General features: G+C 42.4%; 1 pseudogene across 1 annotated transcript in view; it reads left to right on the top strand.

Annotated features, from left to right (window-relative positions):
- Positions 1–6,383: 6,383 nt before the first annotated feature.
- LOC308439233 (E3 ubiquitin-protein ligase FANCL-like) overlaps positions 6,384–11,688 on the top strand; it is a 12,549-nt pseudogene continuing 7,244 nt past the window's right edge. Inside the window, exon 1 of the transcript in view lies at positions 6,384–6,536. The product of the transcript in view is annotated as an E3 ubiquitin-protein ligase FANCL-like (transcript). The remainder of the gene's footprint in view (positions 6,537–11,688) is intronic.

Below are 11,688 nucleotides of genomic sequence, written 5' to 3'. Positions count from 1 at the left end.
CCCTATAAATAACACGTCTCATTTACTCTGGCTCCTTGGGGGTTTCCCTTTCTCTTTGGTTTCCTTTGGCTTCTTTAGGACAAGCCTAAATATATTTGCTTTTTGCCTTTTTCTGCTTTTCGTGTTTTAGGCTCCATGGGCCAGTGTTCATCACTCACTTTGGAAGTTCTCGGCTGTTAGATTTTTGAGGCATATTCATCTTCTCGAAGCTCATCACTTCTATTGCTCGCTTAGCCTTTGCTAGTCCCCTGGTGTGTATGTTGCATGTTCTCCTCGTTGCCCTTTTATTTTAAAGTATTAGCTCTTTGCCTTCCATTTCTTTCCCCCTTGTTCTCCTACTTGACTTGTTGGCAATGACATGTCTTTGAGTTTACCACCCTTTCCTCAGCCATTTTCAAGCTATTGATGAGCTCATTGTTACAGATTAATTTAAGACGAGTTAAATTTAACAAAATTTATTTGAGCAAGAAAGTTTCTGGGGCAGCATTCTGCAGCACAACTTGTTCAGAATTCCTCCCATATGTGGTGGTTATATTTACACCCTGAAAAAGGGGAATGACTTAGAAAAATAATCTGATTGGCTCCATTTAGCCCTTACCCTATATTGGCATGGTGTGATCAGGAGGCAGCCTCTGATTGGCTGAAACCAAACTATTATGATTGGCAAGATTGAGCTATCTGTTACAAGAACACACTTCTAAGTTAGCTTACAGTTTTTCTTTACACACCAAGATTACTGTTTGTTACACACAGAGGCAGCTTTTGGCCAAGTTATAATCTAGGTCCAGACCTAAGCCAAATGTACCACTTTAACACTGTCAGAAAATAATCACATAAATAGTTGAGAGAAAGAATTTAGATTAGGAAATACAGTTTTGGCTCAGTATCTCAGAAGTCCAAGTCTATGTTCACGGGGGTCTGTTGCTTCTTGACCATGGTGAGGTAGAACATCATGGTGATAAGAACATGAAGGGAAGGAGGGGGTGAAGAGGAGGAAGAGAAGGCTGATCAAGTCATAGACGCAAGGAAGCAGCCAAGGACAACTGTATGCTCTTTCCAGGTCATGCCTTCAAGTAATTTCCACCCATCAGGCTCTGCTTTCCACAGTTCCACCAACTCCCCACAGTCTGTCCACAACCTTAATCCATGAATGATTAACCCATCGATAAGGGTGAAGGTGTCGCAAGCTAGTTAGTTCCTAAAAGCTCCACTCTGGTAGGAGAGCAGAAACTGGAGAAATCCACAAGGTTGACGTTAGGAAAGAAGATGGCTGGCAGAGAAAGACTAGAAGTCCTTTCCTACTTGGAACAGACCAAGATGATTAAAAGCACCTCCCAGGATTATCCCTACCCCACCCTAATATAAAAATGTGGGAGAGGCCTGTGTTGTATAAATGTCCTATAAAGGGTCATGTAGTTCCTGGTCCCGTGCTTTTGGAATATGGGTTTTTTTTCCTCAGCTTGATAGCCTACTCCATTCTCAGGAGTACTTTTATATTTTTCAATACAAACAGCCTCTATTTCTATTCTAACCATGTGTTCTTGGTACAATTCTTTACCCAGGGAGATATGAGCTTTTAATACATTGGAGGGCGCTTCTGGACCTGTATCATCTGCATACTGTTGCATCAAGGAACAGAACATGGAATTTCAAAGAGACACTTTATCTCTAAAAACCAACACCAAAAACCATGTTTGTGTTACTAGAGCATGTTGGATTGGGGCTGTTTCCTTCCAGATCTTCTGCAGTATTTTTATCTCTTTAACCTCCCTCCCTGTTCCCCATCAGATCTTGTGTTTTTGTGAACTTTTTCCCAATAGCACCCTCAGCATACTATTTTTGGCTATTTCTAAATCATAGATCTGATGATGCCAAACATTCTGTCCTATCTGAAGCCTGTTCTGACACTTGCTGTCTTTTGCAGCTACGTTTTTGCCTTGATGTGTGCCTCGTGATTTATTCTGTTAAGGCTAAATGTGATGAACTGGGCACTGGAACCGGTACATACATAAGAGAAGTCGTATTCATCTGTCTAGAACCTAAGCCTGTTTTACTCCTTGTACCATGTGTTGGTGGCAGAGGCTGGAATGTCTCTGGTGGCACTCTTCTTCTGCTCACTTCAGGGTTTCAGAGTCCTGGCACGGAGGTAGGGTTAGGAGTGAAGAACAGTGGTCTACAGATCTGTGATCACACCCTAGTCTTTTGACAGAACTTGTGCCCCTGCACCCTGACTTTCAGGAGCTCCTCAGTTACCCCCCACCACTACCATATAAGCACACAGCTTGAAACAGGGCTGCAGCCATCTGACTATTAAAGCAACAGATTCCAAGAAATTACATTTCCCAAGTATCTCCTGGTGGGAAAAGGAAAAGACTAAAGTCTAATATCAGCTGGGGCAGGGATGGGCAGGCACAGTTTGTCCTCCAAAAAGACACTGCACATTTCTGACAACTTGTCACGTAACTGCACCAGGACAGACCACATCTGAGACTGTGACAATGATGGATGAGATCACGCCTTGACTGATGTTGCTTAGCTATGCTTACCTTTTGCTCTGTAACTGAATCTAAATCTCCTGTGTCAAGACCCTGAGAATGGTCTTGGCAGGGACGGGTGGTTCTACGCTACTTTGTTCCTCTGCCCAGTGTGGCCACATTGACAACATCTCCTTTTTTTTTTTTTTTTTTTTCAGTATTACTTGTCGAGGATGCAGATGGATGGATAGCCAAGCCTGGCTTAGTAGGCGCCTCCAGGCTTGTACCCCAACTAGTATCTATCACTTCCTTCCTGTGCTCTTATCACTAATCTATAGCAGTTTCATTGTCATAGACTCATATATCGACAATCTGGAAGCTTGTGGGACTGTGGCATATTGTCTCTTTTTTGTTACATGATACTTACTATAAATCCTGTGGCTTTACATTAAGTGTATATGTCTATAACATAGGCTCAACGCTTTGATTCAGCTCTTCACGCTAAGAATTATTTGGCCCTTTGCATCTCACACGAAGGCCAGAAGTGGATTGCCAGTTCAATGATAGTAATAAGAACAAGGGCCCCATTTGTGAACCTGGACTTTCAGAGCTTCAATGGGCAGAAAGGGAGTCTGTGAGTAGTGAACCCACCACAGCAAATATAAATCAGAGCTGGAAAGACTATCTTTTCTGCCAGCCTGAGGCTGGGTAAAGAGGAGAAACAAAGTGTCTGAGGCAACAAACAGACTTTAGTAGTAGAAACTGATAACCTCGGGTTATAGGATCTGACGTTCATCATACTGACTTATGAAAGCACAAACATACTCTACAATTAACATGTCAGAAGCTAGTTGTTTGTTGAGGATTTTTCATTTTTTTTAAAGTAAGAGTCAGGGAAGAAGAAAACAACTATGGTAGGCAATAGGGCCACTAATGATTGAAAATGTCACTGGGGCTGTCATGCCAGAAACATAGTGAACAAACCATGTCTTTCTACAATGTCAGAATGTGCTGAATAATGGTAAATTCACACACTATGTCAGTTTCCATGGTGGCAATTTGTCAAGTACTCCCAACTTCCCTAGACAGCTGAAGGCCATTGGCAAACGTGGCCTCTTTTATCCTTATCTTAATTACTATATGAACTCTCAGATCATACATTAGACACCACATAATAATTATAGTTTTATCTATGAAGACTATGGAATGACTTCAAAGAGGCTAAAGATGCACAGTAGAGTTCACAAATCTCAAAGAGGCCCTACTGGAGGCAGAGGTGGAGAGCTGGTACAGCTGTGGAGTGGTTAGATATTAAGGACCACAGCTGAAGAGCTACTGGAAGCCCACGAAGCTAAGCTGGGAGATACACATGTTTACAGTGTTAAGCTGGGTACAGTTGAATTGAGCTGTAACAGTACAGGGCCATGAAGACTGTAGAGGCAAAGAGAGGGTTTCCACCCAACTAGATCAAAGGGAATAAATCCAGAAGCTAAACCTCTCAACCATGGGGATGAAGGGTGGGGGATGTACTGCTTCAGAGGCCAACATAGGAAGGACCCACCTGACCCTCAGCAACTGCCTTCCAGAAGATTGTTCAATGTGTAACATGAATACATCTCATGGCCATAGGGCCTACAAGAAGAAGACACTGTCTTACCATGGTTCTCAAGAATGACGCTTTGGTTACAAGAGAGCTCATTCATGACAGGAGTCCCTTCCATGAAGAGGACTAATGTGAGGTCTTGGCTGAACAGGAAGAAGAGTAGCTGTTTGAACAATGAGATTGTTTCTAATGGGGACTTAAATTTGAAATAATGAGATGAAAGTGTAGCACCAAAATTATGTTACTTTGACACAAGGGTAGTTTTACTGAAGAGAACTGAGAAATAGCAGCCATCATGAAAATTTCTACCCTCCTACTTTCTGCCTAAACTCAGAGTATATATTTCCATCTGAGGAAGACACTTAGCTAGGAAAATAACTCAGTCATTAAGAGCTTGCAATACAAGTGTGACTACTTGAGTTCAGAGCTCCCAAAGCCCCCATAAATGCTTGGTGGGAATCTTGACTTGCCCCAGACATCAGAGACAGGGATCCTCAAAGCAAGTTGGTTAGCAAGACTAGTTGTATTGCAGCCATATTGCTGAGCTCTGGCTTGATTGAGAGCCTGTCTCAATGAATCATATGGAAAAGCCACTAGAAATTATTCCTGACACTGATCCTGGGCTTTCACATTTATGTATACACACACACACACACACACACACACACACACACACACACACGTCCTTGTACATGCAAAAATAAACGAGTAAATAAATAAAGGATCCATATTTCCCTGTTCATGCCCCAAAGAGATAATACTTACCAGTGGGACAAACCTGAATTCATGTCAATGAGCCTTTGAGCCTTACCAAATTTCCCTTGCATAGCTTTGGTTTTCACCACATATTTACCACTCACAGGCCCCCACTGTTTTGTCATGTCTCCACACATGTTTCACCCTTTGTTATAATGGCATAAAAATCCCAATATCTAACCACATGTTGTGGTTTGGTGTCCTTCTCTGGGAACCTTATGTATATGTAAAAATTTTAAATATTAACATCAAGCAAAATGCACATGCCGTTTCTCTTGTTCCTCTGTCTTTAGTCAGACATATTTGCAGAATCACGGACACTGAACCTAATAAGGTAGAAGGAAAAGTTGTTCTCCCATCATACACATACATACACATATATATTAATATAGGCACACACAAACATATACATGTTATATATTTAAAGCAAGCATTTTACCACTGAGCTCCTTCCAGCCTCCTTTTGAAAAAAAATCAGAAATTATTTAATGTATATACAAACTTAGCTGCTTTTCTGTTTTTCCCTTAGTGTGAGAAAACTGTTAAATAAGGTAGAAATCCACCATGACCAGATAGCTTCTGGGACTGGTGCAATATGGAAGATTCCCCTCATTAGCAGAGGTTCTTCCTCTCTGACCTTGTCTGGAAATTTTTTAAAAACATACATATGCCTCTTCCTGAGGAATGTCACACAGCCTCAATTAGATTACAGGTTCAATTTTCTTTTCCCTAATTTGAACCTGTTCAGCTAGCACCTGAGATTTCTTAAATGCTTCCCAATGCTAATTAAGCCCTCAGCCAGTGACTTTTGCCTATTCTGGATGTTTCTATCCTCAGTCTCTCAAAACTTTATAGGCCTTGAATCACCCTAAGTAAAGTTGATCTGCCTTCTGATAGATGGTACCAGTGTGGCCATTCACCATACATACTCAGAACTTCCAAACTTCACCCCCACCCATTGTATCTGTTCCCACTGCCCTCATAGACCATACTGGCTGAGATCATGGAGAACCACACCCTAGTTGTATCATATGTGTTGATGTCATGTTAGTATTTGCCAAAGAGCTTCAGACAAAGATCTTCTTCCTGTCCTATGAGTTTCCATGCTGTTGATTCAATGACATTGAACTTATTGCTATAGCTCTAAAGTTTTGCTTAAAGAAGCTTATCAAGTACATTTGTCAGGCATGCTGTAGCCTTCATATATGGGGTAGTGGTGGGAGTCAGTAGCCAACACCTCAGCAAGAGGCTGGAGGCCAATTAGAAACAGTTAAACCACCATAAAAGGAACAGAAATGGGAAACATGCAGAATAGGATGCAGAAAAGACAGATGTTCACAATGAGGGCTGAAAGGAGTGATCATGTCACCCTAATTCAGCTCAGCTAGAAATTTCCACTGAGCAGCTTGGAGATTTTGCCACTTTGGGCATGTCTGCAATAGGCTTCAACATACTGAGCACTGTTCTAGAGGTATTGGACTTGGGTTTCTCACATGATCCTAGCTAACAAGCTTTCTCCTTGATCACTTTTCCCCTTTGGTCTGATTCCCATGAACAGTCTGGCACTTCAGCAGTTTGTCCTGGTGGTGTACCTTGAAGATGACAGCTGCACTGAGCAAGATCCAGAACAGGCAGTGCCAGATGCCTACCTGAGGACGAGAGTTTCCCAAAGTTCAGAGAATCCTTCCTCCTTTTTCATACAAGTATGTGGTGCAAGTGGACCATGCCACCAGACAGAACTGGTAAGGTTAAAGCAGGTTCAAACACCCTGGAAATCTCAGAAGTGAGAACAGCAGGTGTGGAACCAGCTCCCAGCCAGGCTTTACCTGTCTGGAACACGTAACCATGACACTTCACTGAGAGGACCATGACAACTGGTTTTATGTAGCCTAAAACCCCAGAATTCTCCAGTCAATGAGCATTCCTTCCTGCAAAAGGTATTTAATCCCTGGTTCACCCTGAGTAAAACGTATGCATTCACATTTGCCATAAAAATAAAGCAGTTTGGACAAGCAAGGACTGTTTGTCTTCTTTGTTAAGGATCACTGGGGGTGGGGTTGGGGAGTTCATTGTCTTCATAAAGAGCTGCATCTAAATCTTCCAGAGAAGACCTTCTCTCCTCCAGCCCCTCCATATTCTCTAGGCACTCACTCAGAACCAAATCAGAGTGTGCCCTGTCCCGGGCTCAGCCATCTCCTTTCTGCCTGGTGTGTAGGGAAGAGCAGACTTAGACCATCTTTATCACTCCCCAGCAGTATGTGGGCACACAGGAGATTGGGAACCACGGCACCTGTCCCAGACCTCACTGTTCCTCATCCAAAAAACACATGTGGAGACCCCTGTCACGAGTTGTGTTCTGCCGACTCTGAACAGCTTGTCAGTGTTGCTCTGACACCCCCGTGGTTAAGCAGATACACAGCCTAACACCAGTGTTCAGTACAGGTTCTTATCACAAAGGAAGTCTAAGCTATTCTTCTAAAGGCAGGCCATATCTTAAGATCTGTAAGACTAACAGCTATATGGAGGTGGCTTTATGTCTCAAAAATCCCTGGGCCATGACTGGAAATCTTTGGGTCTGGATGAGTTATTACACTACGTGACCATTGTCACAATGACAGTTGATTGTTCTGTCTGCCATTGGGTTCTTGTGCTGCTCTCCTGTCTGAGAATGAGGTGGGCAGACAGAGGAAGGAAAGCAACTGGAACCCTCACTTGTCAAATGGGAAGAGATGTCAATAGATTGAGAACGAGTAGTAGTGTTAGTTTTAAACTCTCAATTCTCAAACTGTGACCAGGAGAAGTCTTAAAGAGCAGGGTGCTGGGCCTACTGTCTCTGGCAGGTCTCAAGCCACAGGTATCAGCATCATGTCAAGGTCTGTTGAATCTCAAGGGCTAGAGCAAATTCTCTTTTGGGAAGCTGAAGTAGCAGGTCATGAAGGCCAAGAAAGAAAGAGTAGTTCCAGAAGCAGGAGCAGTATCCTTCAAAAAAACACACTGCACGGGCTCCCAGCTAGACAGTGGCAGACTGACAGGGACTCACCCTGTTATATAGAGCCCAGTGATTCAATGGGAAGAAGCTGTTAGACCTAGTCAAGAAAGAAGAACCCAGATCATTCTTAGTGTTCCTGTCCTAAGCAAAGGAAGAAGAGTCTAAACAAAAACAAACAAAAGAAAATGAAATCCAAAAGATGCAAGCAAAGAAAGCAAAACTGTACAATATTTACAGATAGATAATAAAAAAAAAAACCACAATAGCTCAGAGGTTCAGCTATTGTCTCTTCAAGTTAAGGTACAGTTAAAAATGAAAAGGCTTGTTCTAAGTCCGTTTGAAAAGTCCCCCATGTGTAGGTCAGAGAATACAGATGTTCACTTAATTTCAAATTTCTGAAAAGCAACAATAGAGAGATGGTTGAGTAGTTAAGAGCAGTTAAGCTATTCTTCTAAGGGCAAGACTTATTTTAAAATCTATAAGAGCATATTTATATGAAGGCAGCTTTGTCTCTTCAGGATTCATCATACAAAGTGACTGACAATTAACTGTTGTCCCAATGACAGTTGATTTTCCTGTCTCCAATCAAGCTCTTCTTGTTCTCTCCTTTTCAAAAATGATGTGGGCAGACACTTCTTCCAGAACTGTCAGGTTTGATGTCCAAGAACTGAAAGATGGCTCAATTATTTGTTAAAGTTCTAGGAGATCCAGCATCTTCTTCTGCCCTTCTTTGAACTCCAAACATACAAGTGGTACACAGACAAACATGTAGGGAAAACAACCATAGACCTTTAAAAAGAGGATTGGAGGAGGAAGAGGAGGAAGCACTGTTTGGTAGAAAAATTCTGAATATAAGAATACTTATATTAAAAAGTAACTTGTTGCTTAAGCTGGGAGTTCAGCTCAAAACTAAAGTGTCTGCTTCCCATGTAGTCAAGGGAAACTAAACTACTGGTTTTTCCTGCCTCCGCCTCCCAATGTGATTCCTTCCACTTTGCCATCATAGCTCATTCTGACATCCTGAAGTTTTATGTGCAAAGGGATTCAAATGGCTTCTCTGGCCTTTTGAGAAGACTAGAAGTTTTTTTTGTGGTGATGGTAAAACAGAGCATAGTGTTGATATAGTGGCCCAGAAAGAGGATCGGAGGACAGAGACACCTTGTCTCTAAAAAGGGGTGGGGTAGGGCGGGGTTAATAAGTTGTAAGCGAAAGAATGGCACAGTATAGACGTTAGCCTTCTATAAGTACTTCAGAAAGCAGAAGTGTGAGAAGAATGAATGGGAGAAAACCCTGGGCTTTACACACATCATCACTTATGTGTGTAAAGGCAAAAAGTTCACCTACCAGGAACAACTAACTGGTCAGCGCTGCCCAGTACTAAGCACTGTGAGGAGTAAAAGTTGTCTAACGCAAAGAGGAGACTCTCTGGTCCACAAGAACAATTAGATACCCAGGAAAAGGAGAAAGTTGAAAGGGTGAGAGGAACTAGGAGGTAGGATAACAGTGAATCCATCTGTGAAGTGAGGAAGATAAGGGTGGCCTGGAAATATTTGGGAGAGGAAACTTGAAAGGCAAATGGTTCTGTTTGCTCATGAAGGGATGTGAGAGTCAAAGCTCTGCCAGCCTGAGAGACAGCAGTTCTGGTGTGTCCCTGAAAATGGAGGTGAGAGGAAGAGAGACTAAATTATGTAAATTCAATCTTAGACATTGTGAGTTAATCGAGGGGAAAACGAGGCCCAGTGGTGAACAAGGTGCTCTTCAAACAGCTCGCATGCAAAACTCACTCCTGAATTTGTCTCAAAGGACAGCCAATTATCTCTAAGAGGACACAGTCTTGAACTATTTCCTAATGGATAAAAATTACCTTCGAGTAAATGCAAAACATCGCTACCAGCCCTATCAAAGAGATAAAAGAGAGACAATTAACATATAAGGCATCAGACCTCATAGCACATGTTCGTAATCCCTGTATGTGAGAAGCCAAAGCAAGAAGATCAAGGTCAATTTGATCTGTACAGTAATCCAGTCAACCAATCAATTGGACAAACAGAATGGACAAAATTAGATCTGGGGAGTCTGGAGTCTTGTATGCATAAGAAAGGGAGGCTAACCTGCAGATGTTTTTTCAGCCTCCATTGTCCAATAAGAAACTTTTGTGGCTGTAGGGTTCTGGGAGGAAGTGGGGTTGTTCCAAAGTCAGGAAAGTAGTACAACTTAGCAGCCTGGGGTGTCAATCAATTAACCCAAAAAGTGAAATTTATTTCTCTGCCTAGCTTTAGATGATCCTACTCAGGGATTAAAGGGACCAGAATTTTAGACATAGAACTTGTTTGTGTGTGTGCCCCTGTCGCCTCCCTCCCCCTCTGTCTCTCTCTGTCTCTCTGTCTCTCTGTCTCTCTGTCTCTCTGTCTCTCTCTCTCTCTCTCTCTCTCTCTCTCTCACACACACACACACACACACACACACACACTCCTAATTCACATATAAAAACCTTTACCCCACAGGTAATCATGTTAACAGGACAAGCAATGCTTTGGGGGACACTATTAGATCACCGCAGTAATAGAAGTTATATTATCTCATCTATACAACAAGATGCCTGACTTAAAACAAAAGCATAAGGGAAGAAGGAGGAATTTTAGCTTATGGTTTCAGGGAGTTCAGTCTAGCAGGATGGGGAGGGTAGGGTGGAGCAGAGCAGTCAGTGCTCATTATAGTAAAACAGAGAAAGGGGATAATAGAAGGTATCAGGTGATGTACGGGCTTTAGGCTATGGCTCAGTGATTTACTTCCTCCAATGAGGTCCCACCTTCTCATCACCTCTCACTCCACCATCCCACTATGAATCCATCAACAGATTGATTCACTGATTGTGTCAGAGCCCTCTGGAAATAACCCTCACAGACACTTTAAAATGTGCCCTGCTAATATCCAGGCGTGTATTCCCCCAATCAAACTAGTGATCAAGATTAGCTAACAAAATGGCAGCCTTTGCTAATGGAATTAGCCCAAAAGTGTACTTGTTTATACTTCTGACAATTGGGGACACAGCAAGAAAGTGTCCTCTAAAAGCTGGAAAGAGACCTGACACCAAGTCTGCCAGTGCCTTCCTATGAGCGGTTAGCCTCCAGAACGACAAAAAACCAATCTCTTGTCATTCATAAGCTATGTGCGCTCTTTTGCTATTGCAGCCTGGGAGTACTAGAGCAATCTTCATCCCATTTTCTTTTGAGTCTGTAACCTTGCAAGAACAGATGGAGAGAAAGAAAATGGCTCAATGCATAGACAAAGCTGTAACAGGTGGTTAAGTGCTTGGAGCTAAGGCTCTAGGTGAGCAGAGCAGAAAGGCCATGGTGATGTATGCAACACACTGTTGGCGAATACACATGCTAATTACAAGAACATGCTGACTAAGCATGACTTAGAGCGGTCACCAGAAATGTTGCCTCACAACATTATCTGTTTTTTAAATCACAAATCAAATAAATCTGAACACAGCACAGCAAACATGAGAATGGGCAATTTTGAGTTTATTCCAGGAACTGCTTCGAAAGAAGCACCTACAACTTAATGGTCCATTTGATCAACAGGTGTGGGCAAGTAAGTTGTTTGTGAGCAACACACAGTTATTGATACAATAATCATGAATGTTTGAGTATAGTGTGATATTTCAATACACGTGTATTGTACATTGATCATATTGGGATACGTGGTCTATCACCTGACTGATTGGTTTTGGACAGGGGAGGGGAGAGTGGAGGGTTAAGGGACTGAGGCACATATTTTACATACCAAAGCAGATCTGGCCTCCAGGTTCTCCCAGCATCCCTCAGGAGTGACCTGGTCTATGCTGCTCCAGGGGTTGG

This window comes from Micromys minutus (genome assembly GCF_963924665.1).
Source record: "Micromys minutus genome assembly, chromosome: 1".
NCBI classification, from domain to species: Eukaryota; Metazoa; Chordata; class Mammalia; order Rodentia; family Muridae; genus Micromys; species Micromys minutus.
Note: the sequence above shows the minus strand (reverse complement) of the source record. Positions and strands in the feature narration are given on the sequence as shown.